The sequence below is a fragment of the Mesocricetus auratus genome, unplaced genomic scaffold, assembly GCF_017639785.1.
Source record: "Mesocricetus auratus isolate SY011 unplaced genomic scaffold, BCM_Maur_2.0 Super-Scaffold_100011, whole genome shotgun sequence".
In the NCBI taxonomy this organism is placed as follows: Eukaryota; Metazoa; Chordata; class Mammalia; order Rodentia; family Cricetidae; genus Mesocricetus; species Mesocricetus auratus.
In genome coordinates, this window is record NW_024429195.1 from 70,159,735 (window position 1) to 70,181,048 (window position 21,314).

At 34.9% G+C, this 21,314-nt stretch overlaps 1 long non-coding RNA gene across 2 annotated transcripts in view; it reads left to right on the forward strand.

Moving 5' to 3' along the window:
• Nucleotides 1-17,900, forward strand: part of LOC106020937 — a 43,211-nt gene extending 25,311 nt beyond the window's left edge. The window contains exons 3-4 of one of the 2 annotated variants that reach the window (XR_001196329.3): nucleotides 9,413-9,590; nucleotides 14,429-17,900. This is a non-coding gene — a long non-coding RNA (uncharacterized LOC106020937). Of the gene's footprint in view, nucleotides 1-9,412; nucleotides 10,985-14,428 lie in introns of those variants that run through there. The other variant, XR_001196328.3, reaches the window with a different exon arrangement.
• Nucleotides 17,901-21,314: the final 3,414 nt, after the last annotated feature.

Genomic DNA, 21,314 nt, shown 5'->3' on the forward strand with positions numbered 1-21,314 from the left:
TTGAAATAGTAGTTACCAAGTAATATTTGCCGAGTTAATGACCAAATTTACCACTAAATGATTTACATTTTTTGGAGTATTGTTTTTGTGTTTACCTTACATATTTTTTTAAATTTAAAGATAATGAAGAATGACACATTTATGAGTAAAATGAAGTAGTTTTCTTTACTCCTTATTCATAAGACAGTCATGCAAAATCTGTAACATGAAGCCTCATAATAAAAACATGGTAATGGAGTTATCATATGATATGAAGAGGTAATTTGTCATGTCTTTGTTACCATCAAGAAGCATCTTTCCATAATCTGCCTTTAAAAAGTTATTTGTGGAATATTCAGCCTGGCCTTGAGTAGAAAATCAAACTTTCCCTATTTTAGAGAGAATCTAGGATTCTCTAAGGGAATCTTTGAATCTTCATGCAGGTAGGTGGAATTGAAATGTTCAAAATGAAGGGCAGAATTAGGAAAGCAGGTGGGAGGAATGAGTGAGATGCTGTAGGCAGGAGCAAAGTACAGCGGGGAGCAAGGAAGACATTTGACCTGGATGTGGGTGGGTGAATACAGCAGCAGGATATAGGAAGAGCACTGTGAAATACTGGGCAGAGACCACTGCAAAGACCCCGTGGTGTAAACACAATACAGTCAAGTGCATAGTTTGAAAGAGGACTGGGCCGTGTCTAGCACTCAGTGGAGAGACCTGCATAATCTCTCACCACTCTCAGACAAGCTGCAGTAGGTATGGTGAATCTGTCTTCCATTGATACCTAGAGCAGCAACTTCATGACATGTCTGCTGGCACCATGACTCTCCAGAAAATGTAAGGCCCCTTGAAAATAAGGAGGATTTGTGCTATCAAATTAACTCAATTTCCTCCATGCAGTTTTCTTAAAGACCTCCCTAGATTCTCTCATGAAGCAGTGCTGTGAACTGGAGGGCTAGATGCTAAATTTACATGATTTGGGATCCTAATCTGGATTTCCTACTTACTATGTGCTATGCAGCTTAGGTTTCCCTGAATAAAATGGGTTAATAAACAACCAGGCTCAGCATTGCAAACTCCCTAAAGAATGGAACTCTGCCTCCTTAGTTTCTGCTGTCACTATATCTTTTATTGCATGTCAGAGTAAATCTGTTTGTTTTGGCTTGTTAGAAGTCTGCCATTTTATCATTTTTTTCTTTCTGTATCAAGAAACATACTTTATGTAATGTTATTGTATTATAACTTGTATTTATATTAAAATGATTAAGTATAGTTGAGTTTACTGAACATTTATTAAGAATATAAAGGTTGAAAGTTTATGGAAAATATGGAAACAAAGAGAGTAATATTAGGTATGCAATGCTTCAGGAATACAAAATGACCATAAAGGATACTAAGTTGTACAAATTCCTCTTAAAATTGATTTAGTTGTTTCTTGCTAATATTCATTATTTCTGGCTTTTACCAAATAATTATTAAGCGCAAATGTGTATAAAATGTACTTCTTGAATTTGTCTTTAGGTTTCCAAAGAATGCATAGTATTTCTGACAGGGATATTCATATCTCAAAGAGAAATATATACTAAAATAGAGGAAACTAAGTGCTATCATTCAAACAGCTGATTCTATTTTAATAAAGTAACTCAGAGAAGAAGAGGAGAAAACCCCTTAGTTGCTACTAATCCAACACAGGGTATTCAACAGTTGGTCGTTTGGATATTGATTTTGTGTAAACATAACTATTTTTTAAGGATTGTCTATAAGACATTTTTAAAATCCATTTTTTTACTTGGCACTGGAAGTAAACATATGATTTATATTTGGGGGAATGTGCTATTTGTATGACTCATGTACTTATTTGTAATTCATCCTGTTCCAAAGGAACAAAGCCTATTATCAGACTAAAGTTAAACAAATGAGAATTGACACGGATTGACAGTTCTCCTCAGCAAGACCCTGATGAGAGTACTTGGCTGGAGAAGAACAGTAGGGTGATGCTCCTCAAATTGCCTCACAACTATACTGTGGTTACCATTGGAAGCCATGTAGGGACAGAAGGAAGTTAGTGACTGTGTGAATATGCATATAAGAATGCATGATGGGAAAAAGCTAAAGGAGAAAAGATGTGTAAGTGGTTATGAACACATTTAAGACATTAACCTGACATGATACCCTATCGGGATGGCAAGCTTTAAAAGAGAGATTGCATTCATAGTAAGCTTAATTTATTTAAAGTGATGTTATAAATGAAGTTTTGGCAGTCTATATTAGAAATATACATAATTTCTAATACTATTGTGGGAAAGTTTATATCAATATTATATATAATAGTCCCAAACTGTACACAGCTTCTGTGTTCAACAAGAATGGCAGAGAAAAAAATCATAGTTTATATATACAATGGAATATCACATAGGGATCAGAATATTAAAATTTAACAATTGTGAGAAAAAAGGGAGAAAATTACATGAGAATCATATTGAATGCAATGATTCAGAAATAAAAAAGTAAGATGCATTTCCATCCAAATAAAATAAAAAAACCTTATTGACAATTATGTTACTATGCAGTAGGACTGGAGTGGCAGAGGAGGACCATGTGCTGGGGGTATAAGGACACATTCCAGGTATTCCATTCCTGTGCTGGTGTGGGTATAAGGACACATCCCAGATATTGGGTGCATCCTGTGCAAGATTTGCAGGTGCTTGCAGATACATTCATTTTATGAAAATCCCTAAAGCTACATGACTTGATTTGTTATTTTTGTTTTTCTTACTTTTCTACTTGTAGCAACTTAGAAAGCTAAAGGAATTTAAAGCTTCCCTCTGAAATAGCCACTACTGCACTCTTTGTGTGTTCATGAAGAGATGGTGGGGTAGCCCAGACTTCTAAATGTAGAGTTTATTCAAGGCATAGAGATAGAAAATTTTGTCATCTGTACTGTCACTAGTTGACATCTTTAACAAAGTGACATCTTCGCTTGACTTCTTCCTGAACATTAAATTTCATTTAACTGACGAAATATATCATGGATAGAAGTTGAGCTACCTAAACAAGATCAAATTCTATAACATAAAATGTGGTCTAGATCCTTGGTTTCCTTTGTCTTTTAGTTCAACTTCATAAAGATTTTGACGCTAAGGTTTTATGTAGTCTGTATTTTATTTCATTAAGTACTTTTGTTATATAAATATTTTGCAAAATAAAATCAATCAAGTAGCCTCTCTATTTTATTTATTTTCAATCTTCAGAAGGATTAAGTTCTTTGGGTTTCTAAACTGTAGTCATCTCCTTTATAAAATGTAAACATGTCACATTAAAATAAAAAGAAACTAGAAGAGAAATATACAAGTTGAAATATTTTAAACTGAACTTACCAAATTAAATCTTAAACACTGTAGAAGCTCTCATCTAGTTTGTTTATTTTTGTTCTTGTTTTGTGGAGATAGTTTAAAGTTTTCCTGTCTGCATATTGTTTTCGCATTTTTAAGTTTTTAGAACTGTTTCTTTTATTATGCAATGTTGGCCTCTAACTCACAGGGAGTGGGCCCTACTTTTGCCTCCCTGGGTGATGAGGTTAAAGGCTTGAGCCATCATGGCCAGCTTGCATATTTTATTTTTAAAGATTCATGAATGTCAATTGACAATTAATCTATTAAATACTTTGATTACATACTTTAAAAAACTTACATATAAACAATTTTTTAAAAATGTATAAAATATTAAAAATGATTGGAGAAGTAGGTTTATTTGCAAATCAGACTTCAAAATTTTACACATTACAATCAGTGGATATCAGGATTCTAAGTCTAAAATCAGCCCAGGAAGTTGATTTCTTCTTTTGAGTACAACATCAGCTAGTTTAAAAAAAATTACATGCTCTACACACATATACACTAGTGCATGCATGTGTATGCATGCACACGTAAACACTGTGCATGTTGACACTTCATTTTTCTCAGTGTATTTTATATCATAGCTAGATTTTAAACAATAGATTTTCATTTTCATTTGTCCACTTGACACATTCTAGAACCACTAGGGAGTGAGTACAGAGGTGTTGTCTAGATTAGAATGGCCTGAGGCTGTCTCTGTGGGGATTGTACTAATTATGTTAATTAATACAGAAAGTCAGAGCCTAAAAGTGGATGGCACCATTCCCAGGTTTGGGTCCTGGACTTTGTAAGAAAGTGAGGAAATGAACTGAACATAATGGCTAATGGCTTCACAGATTTGACCAACGGCTTCACAGCCGTGACCAACCACTTCACTATTCTGCTGCCATGGGTTCTCTAAAATAACAGATTATAACCTGAAATCATAAATCATTCCATCATTTCTCCCTCAAAGTTTCTCCTTCATGGTGTTTCATCATAACAACAGTAAAGAAAACTAGGACAATGATCAGTTATTGTAACATTTAATTGCAAAGACATACCTCTCACCAGGCAAATATGGTTGTGCTGACCCTGGAATACAGGTTTGGACTGCTTCAGATATTGGTGGCAGCTTCGTGAAGATGTTCTGGAAACAAAAGGAAGTCATAAAGACAATAAAATATATTAGTGGGAATATCAGGTAAATGCATTAAAGTAAATCAGGGAGAAATTTGGTATATCCTTGAATGTCTTCTGGTGACATTCTTTGCTTTTGTACTGGTAGAAACCAGTTGGCTCTTTATATTCCAAAAGTGTTTACCTACTAGTCACAATGATGTTAAAGCATGTGCAGGGGTGGACAACTCCATAAACGTCTGAGGGAAACATTTTACCCCTGGGAACTTCAGTTAACAATTTGCATCTAATTCTTATCCTCACACTAAGTTCTGCCAAAGGCTGTACTGACATTCCCATCTCTAAAGTCAACTTCAATTTTGATTATTGAGTTTGCATTAGTTCTATAAAGAGCATCAGATGCTGCATATAAACTTCTATGTGATTTATTTAAACTGAATAAAATCATATCACAATTAATAGAACTCATTTTCTTGGTAGTCTTTACAAAGTATCTGATGATGTATTGGTGGAATTTGTATGGCTTTAGTATTAATGACATTCTTTTGTTAATGGAGCCTCCAGGACAACTTTGTTCCAAATTTCATAGACTTCATAAGAAATTTGGAATTAAAAGCACATGATTTGATGTTGAAAAATCCATCCTTACAAAGTAAACTACAAATACAGAAACAAAAATCTGACTTTCTAAAAGAAGACAATTTCTAAAGTACACCATTTTGCAACAATTTTTGTTTTCACATTATCATTACTATTTGCAGCAAATCATGAATATCAGCATTGTATTTGAGTTAATGATTATCACCAGTTTCTTAGAGAACTTAGAAAAGAATACATGTCATTAGTAAACTGACTTCCTACTTCAAATCCAAATTTGTTGCTTCCAAAATTTTACTGTAGAATAAAAATAACAAACATTGATAAAATCACTTATAGAAATGATATAATGAATTTTCTCATTATATTCTAGGAAAAGGCTGTACGGATTTATTATATAAATTTATTTTATATAAAAGCCAAAGTTGCAATCCCTCCCAAAATTACTGTGATAACTTGAGATCCACTGTGAGGAATTTCATGTAATGGCCCTCTAGATTTTTGTGCAGGAAAGCTGCCACTTGACACAGCAAAGTTAAGAAGTGATGAATGAGTTGTTTAGTTAGTAGAACCAATCATTGCTGATACTGAATAGGCAATAGTGGGCTGGCCATACACCAAGCAATGACTCTCTTCTAACAGAATAGCTAATTATCAGAACTTTTCTCCTGTGAGATCATTTGTAATAAATAATCTTTTGTCTCCAAAGAGAAACATAAATTAATTTTAGGACACTCATAAAGTTTTGCCACAATTTATTTCAAAAGAGTTCTACTTACAGAAATTGCAGTCTAACATTTTTTTAGGAATTTAATTCTTAAAATAGACATCTGTTGAAAATACAATGAGATAACTTCTACATTTTCAGACAATAACAGTTTATTACTCCCATTTCCTTGACATGTTCTTCATTGAAATTTAATTTAATCTGTTAAAGTGAAACATTTTTGCATGCCATTTTATTTTTCTAAAGATTTTAATTTCACGGATGTCTTGTGACATGTCCAAATTTAACTGAATAATTGAACTCTTTGTATCATAATAATGGTCATAATATTAGCTGATTATTGCATAATCATTTGGTTTGTTCAATCTAATCTTACTACTAGGATGGAAAACATAATTCACAAACTGAATAGTTAATTGCTGATTTTTCCAGGAATTGAAAAAAATAGCTAAAGCCATTGACTTCTTTTTATATCTCAGTATGAAATCTCAATTTAATTTTAATAGTTTCAACTCCTTATAAAAGATTTGAATGTAAAGCTCTGTCTGGAGGAGTTAAGGAGTGGGGAACAGGTGAACAGAACACCATCCTGTGTGACATTTATAAGTATTAACATTTCAATATTAACTCCTATTACTTGAGTTAAGCTATACCACATCACGGAAGTTTTACCACCCAATACATTGCTCCTTTTCAATTTTCTTTTCTACCTCAAGATTTAGCTAAAATACCTTAATATTCTCCAGCCTGCCCAGATGAAGTCCTTTTACAACATTCTGTATTTTGTCTTTCAACACAAAACACAGATCTCACCTTAACAATAATTACTGAAAGTTCATTTTCAAGGCAGATAAGTCACCATGGTCTGTAAGCAGAGATTTACACTGTCCCTAATAATGAGTTAATGTATTAGTTACTTTAATATTACTGTGATAAAACACCACAACCAGAAGCATTCTGTGGGAGAAGAGTTTATATCAGCTTACAGTTCCAGAGAAATAAGGAATAGGTGCATGATGGCAGGAAGCATGGCAGTGAGTGCTGGCATGGCAGCAAGAATACGAAGCTAAGAGCTCACATCTACTACAAAGACAAAGCAAGAGATATATAGCTAGAAAATTCACAAGGATTTAAACTCTCAAGGACCCTCTGCATTGATTTACTTCTTCTAGCAGGGGTATGTCTCTTAAATATCCCCCAAGTATCACCACCAACTGGGAACCAAGTATTCAAGTACCCATGCCTGTGGCGACATTTCTTAGTCAAACCACCACAGTTAAATTGTCAACTTGATACAGTCTAGAGTTACTTGGGAAGATAATATTATTGAAAAACTGTCTAGAATATGCTGACCTGAGGGCTAGTCTTTGGTAACTCCCTTGGCGATGTTAATATACAAAGGAAAACCTAACCTAAAAGTTGAAAGCGTTCTTCTCAGGAGTTGGGTCCTAGACTGTATAAAAATGGAGCACATGAACTGAGTGAGCAATGTATGAATTAATACATTGTTCCCTGCTCTTGATTATGGAAAAAATGTGAATAGCTGTTTCATGTTCTTGGCACCTTCACTCTCTCCTAATGATAGACTGCAATCTGGAACTATGACCTTAAATAACACCCCACCCTCCCCCCACACACAGCAAGTTTGCTTTTGACAGGGTATTTTATCACAGAAATAGCAAATGAGCCTAATGTGAAAATAGTTTTTTGTAGAACCAGAGCAATTCAAAGATCAAGCCTCTTTAATTGGTGGGAATGATAACTGGGTTAGATCAAAGCAAGAAAATCTCTTCTAAAGGCTTCAGATGCTGTCTGATTGCATCCCTAGTTTAGCTAACATTTCTCCAGTTTTACATATGAAGGCCACAAGGATTTGAGGTCAGATACAGAAAATCCCTGTCTTGAGAAAACAAAACAAAACACCCCTCCCAAAACAAGGAAGTGCATATTTCAAATGAGCCCAAATATTAACAAGTATTCATTTCAATAATGACCTTTGAATCTATGTATGTAATATCTACATGTCTCCTTGAATAATGAACTGCATGTTAGTATATCCTACCAATATCATCACTTCCTTAACTGTCCAACTGCCCTTGTGCTCTGAGTGGTAATGAAGATAGCCAGATGGTATAGATTAAAGAACGAGAATGCAAAGCAATGCTATCTTTCTTTGCAGTGTTATAAACAGTGCATGCTGCATGGCAAACTGATCAGTAAGTATATCTGCTAGGAAGCTTGCAGAGAGCAGTGTTAGGAGCATAGCTATACATGTAATTTGATTTTATGCTTGCTCACAGTGTTCTGAAAATGTTCCCTTTACTATGTATAAAAGGTGGCAGTTCACCATAATTCTTCTTGCTCTGTCCTGAAGTGCATTCTTTCAAGAAGAAAGGTCAAATCCAGTGAATTGCACAGCACAGGAAATGAAAAGCTAGTTCTAAGAAGACAGGTTAGGAATGTTAAGTGCTTCAGGGCATGAGACATGACCCAAAGGAATTTCTTAGCAGAGTTCAGAGTACAATGACAAGAGAGGGAGCCATGTAAATGATCTAACTTAATCACAGACACTCTGAAGGAATCATTATTTCTGATCAAATGACCTCGAATTTAGATTTACAGCAAATTCCTCAGAATAAACAAAACAAAATGAATCTTTCATTTTTCTGCATCTTCTTTCTTTAACTCTAATCAATTGTGCAATTTATCAAAACTTGACAAAGCTTGTGGAAAGCTGCCCAGATAGTTACTGAGCTGCCTTAGTATCTGATGCAGAACAACTTGACACTGAATCATATTAAGCCATTCTATTGTGCTTCAAGAACACCAATATGTAATTTACAGTAATAAACTGCCTTGCTTCAACTTCATCAGATCCTTGCAATACTACAATCCACAAATAAGCAGGAATTCATGTAGCAGAAATGGAATGTGCAAGTAGACACTAATTCCTGACCACCCAAGCTTGTCTGTCCCACACATGTGAATATGCTGAAATGGGCTTGCCTTCTACTTGAAAACTACTTCCTTCTGAGAATAATTGCAATATAGCGGGCTTAGAATGGCATTAGAGACACTTCCTGACTTTGAATGACAATCCTGAAAATTATTTACCTTAATGTCTAGATGGCACTGAAGATAAAACAACAGATGAACATTGAAGTCCTGATCTCCTTTACCAATTGTTAACTGAAGATCCTTGGTCAGGAAATGTTGCATCTACATTAAACATTTGACAAGGCTGGCTTATTAGAGCTTTAATGATTGAAGAGAGTTGGAATGTTTTCATTGCAAAGCCAAACTATCATGATCTGTTGAGCTCCCAAATAGCCATGTATTACATACTTCTGTATGCAATGTAACCTCCTCATGACTACTAGGTGACGCAGTCCCCCGTTTTGTCAACCAAATAGCTACAGGTGCCATCAGAAAACATGAGAATTGTAATTGGGATTATCCTGCTTGGCTGTAATGACTCTTGTTTCTACAATGTAAATTAAGTGTCTTGATTCATAACTTCCTTTGTTCTACTATAATGAAAACTCCATTACCATGTTGGAACCTGGTATATGACTACCTTCTTTTATCTCTACAGAAACACTGTCTGAAATAAAGATCCATAAAGCTGTTACTCTCGAGCTTCAGTGGGATGCATTCAGACCATGGTACTTTCTGGAAAACAATCAAAAAGGATAAATTATGCTGAAGTTTGATATTCTAAAATGCTGTTGTCCTGAAGAGGACACATGAAGAAAATTCTTTTAGATGAGCAGGTAAAGAGTGAAACAGGAAAGATTATGCAAGCAACCTACAATTGTTTTTATCTTCAGACTCTGAGGTCCCGGACAGACCTCTGACATAAGCTCACAAAGCCTGGAGCCCAGGTCTAAAGCATCTCTCTGGAGTCACTCACTTGACTATTGTGTGGGAGCATGGTGAAGGCAGCCGCATTATCTTTGTTCCTGCTTAGGGATAAATTCTCTTAAGGCTGAGTTAGTGTCTGCCAGATTGAAAAGAAAAACCTGCGAGAGGGCGGAGGGTGGAAGCAGGAGAAATTATGCAATTATATTCTAAATAAAAATTTTAAACATTAAAAAGGATAATTACATTTTTATGTGCAGTGAATTTCCCACCTATGAAAATGATTTGTTTTTTATATGTAGTTCTTATACTATGTTTCTGTGTACCCAGTTGCTGTTTAATAAAGTTGTTTGCATGAATGATCATAAAATGAACCCTAATCTTAAATCATAGAACTAATTCCAATTAATAGTTAGAATATACACACACATAGCAAGACTAATTGGGCTGTTATTTGCACAATTCCTGTTTTTTTTTACATGTTATTTTAGTGTGTGTGCAGGGGCTGGTATATCTGTGTTGGGGAGCTGTGTTACCATAGCATATATGTGGATGTCAGAGAATAACTTTGGGAATTAACTATCTTCACCACTTGAGTTCCAGTAGCTCAACATAGGTAAGCACGCTTGGGCACAAGAGCATTTAGCCATTGAGTCATCCTATCCATTGATAAGAAAGAGAACAGTTTTGAGAAATGTAGCTCTCTCTATAACAATGTACTCACAATACTTAAGATTAAAGCATACTTGAAGGCTGTGCTTTAATTCCAACACTTGCAAGCGAAGGTGAGAAAGTCAAGAGTTCAAGACCATCTTGTTTATAGAGCCATTATAAGGTCAGCCTGGGACACGTGAGACCATGTCTCAAGAAAAACAGAAATTGGGTAAACAATACAGAACAGAGGAAACAATTTAAGGTTGAAAAAGATGCAAAGCTAACCATAAGAATGTTTGATGAACATGTAACGAAGCATAGAGTGTCTCCCACTAAAAACTGAATTCAGGAGTGTATAAATTTAATGACAACCCCATGCAAAGGTCAGCCCACTGTCGTGACTAGAAATGTCTGTCCTCAGTCCCAGGTGAGACCTCTCAGTCAGTGACAACAGTGTCACAAACACAACACAGCTTCCATAACTGGCAGTAAAAATCAAACTATTTTTGTCTAGTTTTTCACCATGCGTTTGAGCTCAGATAGACATTTATGTTTTGAGAACTGTGTCTTCTATAAAAAAATGTGTTTGTGAAGTCTTTCTATCCATCATGAGATCTTCCTTTAATAAAGAAATTATTTTTGAAAGCAGTAATGATAGTGAGATGTATCCTTGTGCTTCTCAAATAGTTTTATATCCATCTAGTTTCAGTACTCAAAATAGCTCAAAAGGTTATGTTATTATCTCTATATTTTGTAAAGGAGAAAATTGAATTCAAATGCCATAAAAGTCAGTTATAAAAAGTCAAAGAGTGTGAATGAGAGATAGGACTGTTGTTTGGATTCTAGATTCACTCTTTTCACACTATGCTCATCCAATCTCATTGAATTATAATATATCAGAGACACTTTAGGGTGTCCAAAATGTTTCCTTCATCATAGATTTCTTTATAAAGACTGTCAGGAATTTCATTCTTAAAAAAAGAACAGAATGGAAGAAACTCTAAATCTTCTTGAGTGAAGGAGTGACAGTATTGGCTATATGTTTCAGTAGGATAAATGTATAGTGTAGTTTATTATATCATTCCTATCCTCTGTTCTCCACTGCTAATGAAACATTTATAGTAAAATATCTGAATTGTTGCTGATTTATCTCACTTTCCCCTGAAGCAATATAAATAATCTTCTCTTCATTCTCTTTCTGCCTTAGCTCAGTCATTGGAAAAATGAGGATATAGGGCTGCCCATGTAATCGTTTCTAAAATGAGCAACGTATGTTAACATGCCTATGATAATTTATACTACAGCACATAGTGGTGAAGGTTGTTCATATCTAGCTGAGAAATATGAACACTATCTTCGGCATCTGTGGAAGATCTAAAGTTTAGAACAGGGAATATTGTAAAGTTATTCTAATTTCTCAGTGAGAGATGAATTGTGGAACTCTAACCATGTCAGGTATACATAAGAAAAATTTTCTACTATTATTACTATTTAGTTCAAGGCTTAGAATGCTAAAATAAGATTTTTTATGCGCCTTTACTTTCCAGAACAGAATCATTATTTAGGTATTGTCTTAGTTACTTTTCCATTCTTATGACAAAACACTACGACCAAGGCAACTTATTAAGAGCTGAATTGGCCTTAGGTTGCAGAGATTTAAGAGACTATGGTGGCAGAGCAACATGGAAACAAGCACCCAGCATGTAGGCTTGGGCAGCTGAGAGCTCGCATCTTGATCCCAAGTAGGAGGCAGGGAGGGGCACACTGAGAATGGTCCAAGATTTTGTGGCTTCAAAACCTTCCCTCATATGACACATCTCTTTCAATAAGGTCACAACTCACAGTCTTTGTCAAATGTTTTCACCGAATGATAACCAACTTTGTGTACATATTAGCAAATGATGATCATTCTCCTTCAAATCACCACAGCTGTTTACCAGACATAAATGTCATATATATGTATATATATATATGAATTTCTGTTTTTCTTGGTTATAATGATAAAAGCTTCATGTGCTCAATAAGCATGAATGTACTGTAATAATATACTGAACATTTTTAAGAATAAAGAGTATAATACTGAAAATACAAAAAGAAACAAAATTAAAATCAAATATGAAGTTAAATGATAATGGATGTTATCTGGAAGGTAAATTATGATCCAACAAGTAATTTTGTAGTCAGTTCTGTACATCTAAATTGCGACAGTATTCTCTTTCCCTATAAATTCCTAAGAAACCAGTGAAACAATTATGCCCTTTATTTCGTTTCTGCTATTTGAAAATACATTAAAGATAAAGAAATGTAAGAGGAAAATAACAGAAGTTCCTCTAAATAATTAGGGGAAATAAGACTGAAGTTAAAGAGTAACCAAAGACAAAGCAGCAGATCTATAGGAACTCAGAAACTCTTATGCAAAGGCTGGAAGGGAACACGTTGAGAAGGGGAAACTGAGTAGTGTTTGCCTTAGGTTCTTCATGTAGCTGAATTGGACAGGTATACCAGTTGGTTCCTTACTTTAGAAAGGAATATGATACCTTCCTTTCAGCTCTCCCCCCAACCTCCCCAACCTAGACTCTGCCAAGGAGTCTGGCTTTCTCTTAGGATGTTCTTTCTCCAAAGATGAATGCCTAGCCTCATTACTCAGCATTAGCAGTGCTCTGTCAGAAGAGGCTGAGAACTTTACACATAATCATATTGCTCTGGTTTTGAAAAGGGTGTTTTGTGATGACGTCAGATACATTTACATTTTAATTCACTTTATTGTATTTTAGACTGCATCACATCATAGTCATGTGAACTGAAGTTTTGCTTCTCTTTGTCTATTTTCTTCTTTTGAATAGATTAAGCCAATATATTGGAAAAATATTCTATAGAGGCTCTGGACAAAGCAGACAGAGCAGGTGTCCCTTATTTTCTCCTTGAGGAAACTTCCACAATTATCTGCTCTCTACCAGAGTGCAAGATGAAATTCCACTCCCAGTTTGTGATTGCAAATATAAAAGTTGGCACCTCTTGACAACTTGGCAGACTAAAAATAATGATTTCCCAGAGAAAGGATCAATTAATGAATGAGAGCAAGAATTATAAGAATTTAAACTTTCCAACCCATTCCTATCCACCACTCAGAGAGGGTTAGGCCTCCCATGGGAGATCATCAAAGTCTGTCACATTACTTGGGGCAGGAACAAGGCCCTCCCCTTTGTATCTAGGCTGAGAGAGTATCCCTCCATAGGGAATGTGCTCCAAAAGCCTGTTAATGCACTCGAGATAAATACTGGTTCCCCTGCCAGCAGCCCTATAGACTGCCTAAGCCCCTGAACTGACACAGAATGGGAGTACTGGAGAGATAGCAGACTGGAATTGGCATGTAAACTAAGATTGTTTTTAATTTAAATAAAAAATTAATAAAAAAAGAGAATGTAAACTTTGATGGGACATGTCATTCTATAAATCTGTCTCTCTTATTGGTTGTTGAATAAAGCACTGTTGGCCAATAGGAAAGAAAGATAGTTGGGACTAGGAGTCGAGGAGGATTCTGGGAAAGAGAGGCACAGACAGTCACGATGTAGGAAGCCAGAGGAGTACGAGATCTGGACCCTGTTCTCCAATAAGTGAAGATGACATGGAAATATTCAGATTAGCAATTATGAGTTAAATACTTAAGTCAGAGCTATCCAGTAAGAAACAAAGCAATTGACCAACAGCTTGTAATTAATATAGCATCCTGTGTGTTATTTGGGGGCTGAGACAGCAGTGGGACCCAAGCGGGAGGCAGGGCCCAGGTGGGTTTCAATATACATGTCCTTGTTACAACCAAGCTTTCCTATTATTCTTTTTATTAACAAGCTGGAAACAAAAACAAATAATAAACATGGATTATTGTTTCACTAGCTTCATGTACATTTTTCTGGATAATAACCCGATCCAGTATATCCTAAATTATTTTGGGGGAATGTGGCACATTTAGTGTTTCCTTGAGTAAGCTCTTCAATATGTACAATGTCTTTTTGCTTTTGAAATAAACCCAATTATAATTGCTGCTGAATAAGTGTCAAGGGGACTCTAATATGACATTCTTTCTGAAATTATTTAGAAAAAGGAAGGCCATGAAGAAGAGTCATTGTATGAATCCCATTGGATAATATGTGTGAAACCTAACTGGAGCTGAGCATGCAAGGAGGATCCAGAAGGTGTTGTTGGAATCATCCTATCATCAGCTTTCTCTCCAGGATGGGTTCTTTGAATGATGGAAAGGAAAGGACAGGGTATTACACATATGTAAATGGAGCATCATGCAAGCAAGATGAAACTAGTCAGCTTCAACAAGTCTCGATTTTCTTTGGAAATAGGGATAAAGATGCATTTGTTGGGAGGACTATATTATATTATTTAGGACAACTGGCAACACACACAAGTCACTTAATTACAGTGTAATTTGCTGTTCATCTCTGTACAAAATGCAGAAATTGAGTTTCTTCTTTAACAAATTATTTCAATATTTATTTGAGAAAATAGGTTCTACTGAATTTTAAATTCCAGTTTCTTCACACTCTGATTCATTTGGCAATGATGTCTTGACTGCTTTTGTACATGACTACCTAAGGATTAGCCACAACATTCCTGGAACCCTGAAGATGAAATTAACTATGCCTATTCCAGCAAATAGTACCTGTTATAGCTAGAGAGTAATTGTGTCTTATTGTCTGATGGTTTATTGACCTGAATTGTTTTTAATATATTGTGACTTTATTGTATAACAAAACAGAATACCCCAACCTCCAACTATATAAGTACTTAGCACGTCACCTGGTATGAGGCACTAAGTAAATATGCGTATACTCAATGATAAAATTTTTAAATGCTTATTTTTTATGTGTACATGTACATGTAAAGTATCAATTTTCAGTTTTCACAGAGGCCAGAAGAGCCACTAGAACTGGAGTAAACCACAGTATAGTTGCTGGGATCTAAAGCCTAGACTTTTACAAGAGCAGTAAATGCTCTTAATCATTGAGTCATCTCTCAGAATCACTAGTGCTCAAATCTTTGATGACTGAATAAATGAATATAAATTATATATACATATATACTTATATTAAATATATGTGCACACACACAGACATATAAAACCTGATGAGTCCATTTAGTACTCTTTATGTGTGAATGTTTAGGGCTACCCAATTAGGATTGCATACCCTTTCAAGGTGCTCATATTTGAAGAAGCCTGATTTTCTCTCTTTCTTCAGCCTGTCATTATAACTCTTCATATATCAATGGAGCCTTATGAGATTTTATACCAACTGGCATATCAATGGATAGTGTTATTTTTCATGCTTATTTGAGGAACTATGCTGTTGAGATTTCATGGGTGCAGCTTCCCTATCATACATAGATGACACTATCTCCCAGGAGATGTTTTGTCCCTTCATTCTTGAAATATTTCTGCCTCCATTTCTGTAACAGTCCCCGAGTTTTAGGTGTAGATGTGGTGTTGTCAATGCTTCAGTTGGCTTAAGGTACTCCATGTATAGTTATTCCCTTCACTTTGGCCAGTTTTTGTATTTATGTGCTAATGTCCCTTTGCTGCAAAAGGAAAAAGAAAGCATATTTGTTGAGGAGGATAAGCATTACTTATCTGTAGGTATAAGGGTATAGGTATGTAAAATGCAGTTGGAAAATACTCACTAGCCATGGACTAAGCTAATAGTTGACTAGGTCCATGGTTGCAAGTATGTGTTCCCTCTTATTGGGAAGGTTTTAAATACAATTAAACAGGTGTTGTTTATTACAAAGGTAAAAGTGCCCATATCATACCTTTCTTGTTATCTTGCCATGATGGCCATTGTCGGACTAATACAATTTACATTTGGGTGGGATTCTTAATTGCTTTTTTTTTCCTTAAGAATTTTCATGGCACCTTCATATACTATGAGAGGTGGTCCTTAAGGGTGCAACATTAATTACAGTGGAATTCTTCCAAGTCGTATGTCTAAAGCATGTGTGGCTTCAGCAATAGGTCCTTATCTTCAAATTTGTAGTCAACCAAGGGAGCAGCAATAGCCTGTAGTTTCTTTGTACCTCATGGACTACCCTGACCAAATTTCAAAGGGATGTTTCTGCTGCTTGGAACTTGGGTTTTTGTTAGATCATCTGTGGTTCTTGCAGGAAATACTGTCACTCCAAATGATGTAACTTCATTTAATCTATGTATTTATGTATCTATGATCAATCTATCTGTATGTATCTATCATCTTTTTAAGCATCATTTACATATCTATACATCATGTATCTATATACATATAAACATGAGAATATACATATGTAAATAAATAAACATTATATAAAATATTTCATAAATATCTCTCTATGACTTTTCAAACATCCTCCCTACTATTTATTCCTCATTGCCCCTTGCCCTCCTTTTGATTTTTGATCCCTTCTACTCTCCAGTTAAGGCTCCCCCTCAAGATTTCCCTATTATAACACTTGTGTTCTATTCTATCCCTAATATTCTTTCTTGTCAACTGCCTCATGGTTCTTTTTTATTTTACTAGTTCTTCACTTACTCAAGATTACATACTCATACCTAAATATTATAAAATAACATGCATAAATAAGGGAGAACCCTAAGCCATTTGTCTTTCTGGGTCTTCATTACATCTCTTAGTCTAATATTTTCCTCTTCCATCCATTTACCTGCAAATTTCATGAACTCAAGTTGATTTACAACTGAGACAAATTAAATTGTGTATGTGTACATTTACATAAGTTGAAAGACATTTATGTTGTTTCCATTTGTTGCCTGTTGTGAATAATGTAGCAAGAAATGCTACTGAGCATGTATCTTGCTGTTAAGATGTTGAGTGGAGACCTTTGAACATAAGCCAAGGAGTAGTACAGATAGTTCATACGGTAGGCCTGTGTTTACCTTTTAGATAATTCTCCACACTGGTTTCCATAGTAGTGCATCAGTTGGCAATTCAACCAACACTGAATAAGGTTTCCTCTTTCCCCACATCCTCATCAGTATTTGCTGTCAGTTGTTTTCATTATGTTAGCCACTCTGACTAGGGTAAGATGAAATCTCACAGTAGTTTCAACTAGTATATCTTCAATTGCTAACTAAGGATGTTGAACAATTTTAAAAACATTTGTTAACCATTTTTATTCCTTCTTTTGAGAGCCCTGTTCAAACCAAAAATCATATTTCTTAATTGGGTTGTTTATTTCCACGACCCTTTGTTTTTTAAATTCTTTGTATATTTCTGGGTATTAAGTCTCTATCAGATGTATAACTGGCAAAGATTTTTCTCCCATTTGTTCTCTTCCTTTGCAGTTTCCCACACCCACGTACTATACAGAACTTTCTGAGTTTGATGAGGTCCCAGTTGTTGTCCTTTATTCATGAGCAAAAGAACTACTATTTGGAAAGTTCTTTCCTATTCTTACATTTCATAGGACACTGCCCATGTTTCCTTTTATCAGTGTCTTTGACAGACAAATAAGTTTGAAAGTTATATACATATGTTTTGTGTGCATTGTACCTTCCAAACTTTCCTTTTTAGTTCTAGTACTATTTTTGTAGATTTTATGAAAGATATTTTGTAAATAAATATGTAACTATACATAAAGTTCATTTATTTGTTTGTTCATGATTATTCATTTGTTCATTTAAAGATATATTTAGCTGCATCCACTGATCTTCAGTGTGTAATTTTTTCTTATCATTAAATGAAAGTATTTTCCTACCTTTTGGTTAAATATTTTTAATTTTTGTTTACTTACAAACCAGGTGCATAACATAAACATATGTGGGTACATATAGATCTTTTATTATTGTTGTCTTCTAATTTAGTTCATTGGTACAGTTTATTTGCAGTTTTAAAGATTTTAATCTTTGAATAAGACTAAATTTGTTGGCTAGCAGATGGATTATCTTGGGCACTCTTTCGGGTTCACTTGGAAAATGTATATTTTTAGGACTTTTTGTAGTGTTCTAAATAAATGAGAATGAGAGCAATATGTTTGATAAAGGTATTCAAGCTCAACAGGGACATCTTTCCAAATCACACCATCCTCCCACCAAGTCTTCACTGTATCAGTAATTTCTATTATAACCTATCATTTTGCCTTTGTTCCTACTAAAACACTAACATGGATACTACTCACCATATGAATCTCCAAGCAAATTAAACATGACTAGTTACATGTCTACTGACAAAAGCACAATCTCTCATATAATTCTTGCCTGAATGCTACCTGTCCCATGCTTCCCCTAACATTTTTGCATCCCAGAGGACAGTCAGGATAGACTTACTCATTCTCCTTTGACTTTTGTGTTGCAACTCAAATGATGGCCCACTGATCTTGGGCTTGGAAGACCTGAATATTTGCTGAACACTTCATTTATGTAACTTATCTCAAGTGCGTTTTCCTCTCTGTCATTGTTTCCTCAACAAACTGTCTTGTGCATTTCTCTTAATATGTGTGTGTTGAAGGATTAGTAGTAGTCATTTCTTCTTTTGGACCTAAATACCCCCAAGCTACCTGGTTTTCTTATGACTGCTTCTTTCTGCTATGGAAATCCCACCATATCTGTAACATATTCAAAGTGTCTTCCTTGAAATTCCATAATCAAACACTCATAGTCAGTCCCTTTATCACTATCTTAGTATGTTACATGAAATGACTTTGTTTTTATATTCATTACTTTATTTAATATTATAAAACTCAAAGCTTTAAATTCATTACTTTCTTTCATATTACAATATAAAACTGAAAGCTAGTAAGAACTAGGTAAATCACGTTGTGAGATTATTTAAATACCTGCTCCCTGTTAAAGCACTTAGCACATTAGTATTTGTGTGTAAATACTTACTGATGGATTAATGTAACTTATTATATCTGAGTTTTTGAGAGATGCCATCGTGGTTGACTTAAATATCAAGGGTAAATATCACTGTCAGCAGGTCATCTATATCTCTTGAATACAAAGTCTTGGAAGGGAAGATTCATGGAAGACTCCACTTGTTTCATGACCTTCATTTTGCTGCTTAACCTAAATCTCTCCACTATATTTTTAAATTAGTTCCTTGTGTTTCAAAGCAGTATATGAAAAACAGATGGCTGCTTCTCTCCATATCCTCTCTCTCATTCCAAGAGCATCATGAAACCAGGCCTCTTTCTTTGTCCAGGGCTAAAGAATTCTTGGATTTTTAACACTTCCCGAAGTTTTGATTGCCTATCCCATAAATCCTTTCCAGTACTCTCTATTCATAGCCTTATCCAGTAGAACTTTCCACCATAACAGAAAGACTCTACATCTGGCCTGTCTAATACAGTAACCACTAGCGACATGTGAAGAATGAGAACTTGAAATGCAAGGCATCGAAGGGCTGGATTCTTAAATTGCATTTAATTTCAATAAATTAAAATGTAAATATCCACATATGGTTAGGGTCTAGCGAATTACCACAGCTGTTGCAGGGTGTGGAACATTCTGTGACTGCTAGGCAGCAGCACATTTGATATACTAGTAGGTGAATGTAATAAGTATGTATAGAATATTAGTTTAAAAGTTTGGAGGAGAAAGGTACAGCACAATGTACAAGACAAATTTTGTAATTTTGATCTTATGTTTAATTTCAATACAGTTAATTTAGTTATTGTCAATTATATTTTATGGAAGAAACTGATATTCTTTTTGACCTGATGATTAATATGGCAGATTTACTATAGCAATTTCTATGACTTTCTTAATCTGGAGTTTTTTAATATTTTTATGAAAAGTAACATGTATTAGTTTCTTTTCAATATATATTCCAATGGAAGATGAAGGAAGGAGGAAAGGACAAAAGGATAACCCCACCTGGTTTCCTCCAACTAAAGCTGAACAGTCCTTGGATTGGGATGGATCCATTTGGCTCCCAGGGAATGGGCACACACTGGACCCTAATGTATTATATTGTATTAATGTATAAGATAGATATGTGCATTATAGGCATATCTAAATGACCTTGGTAACATTTTAAAACTTTGCTTCTGTGTCTACATTTTTTCCTCAGATGTCTAGAAACAAAGCTGTGTTTAAACTTTTAACACCGATGCACATTTTGACATTGTACTTATTTTGAGACTTCGAGGTGGGGTGTGTGTGCATTAATTAAAGACAACTGGGAACATTTACAACTCAGTTTCACATTTCTGGGTCATGGCTGTCCAATCTCTTCCTGTAGGCTTACTGTTGAGAGTTGTGTTAACTAAACAAGGAAGCACCAATGATGTCAAATCTAAGTAGCAAACACATTTCCATGATTCCAGACTAGTATACTGTATTTCAGTTCTGATTCATAAGAAAAATGACTGTCCTCCTTTACTTTGCTTTTTTATTAACAAATAAAAAGTCTTGATTTAAGAAGAGAGCCTCCTTCTATGGAGCTCATTTAATTGGACTCTGCTTAATACACAGGCCCCAATCTCACCTGTTCTAAAGAAATTAGATGTGAAGGATTAAAAATGCTTTTCATATTGAAATGTTAGTCTTCCTGCTTGCCATAAAACAGGGTTATGACTTTCTCTATCACTTCTTGCAATATGTTAATATTAAACTCTAAAATACAATTAGTAGCAACAATCTGAAAGACAAACCTCAGAGCAGTAGAAGCCTTTCTAACGTACTCTGTCTTCTCTCATCCTCTACACCTGAGTCACAGAATGGAAAGAATGGCAGACCATTGTATTTTTACTGTTTCTGGAATCCCCTATCCTTAAATACCTTTTTGTTTAAACTTTTCTTTTAGTATATAGCTATTCCACAGCACAATATGGCAAAAGGGTAATATTTTTAAAATTAGCAATGAAAAATATGTTTCAAAAATATTGAAATAGCTTATTTATCATCTCAGCTCTGGAATGTTAATGGCTGGAAACAACACAGTTGCCACCAGCTGTCTCTCTTCCCTCTCTCTCTTTCCACTCTG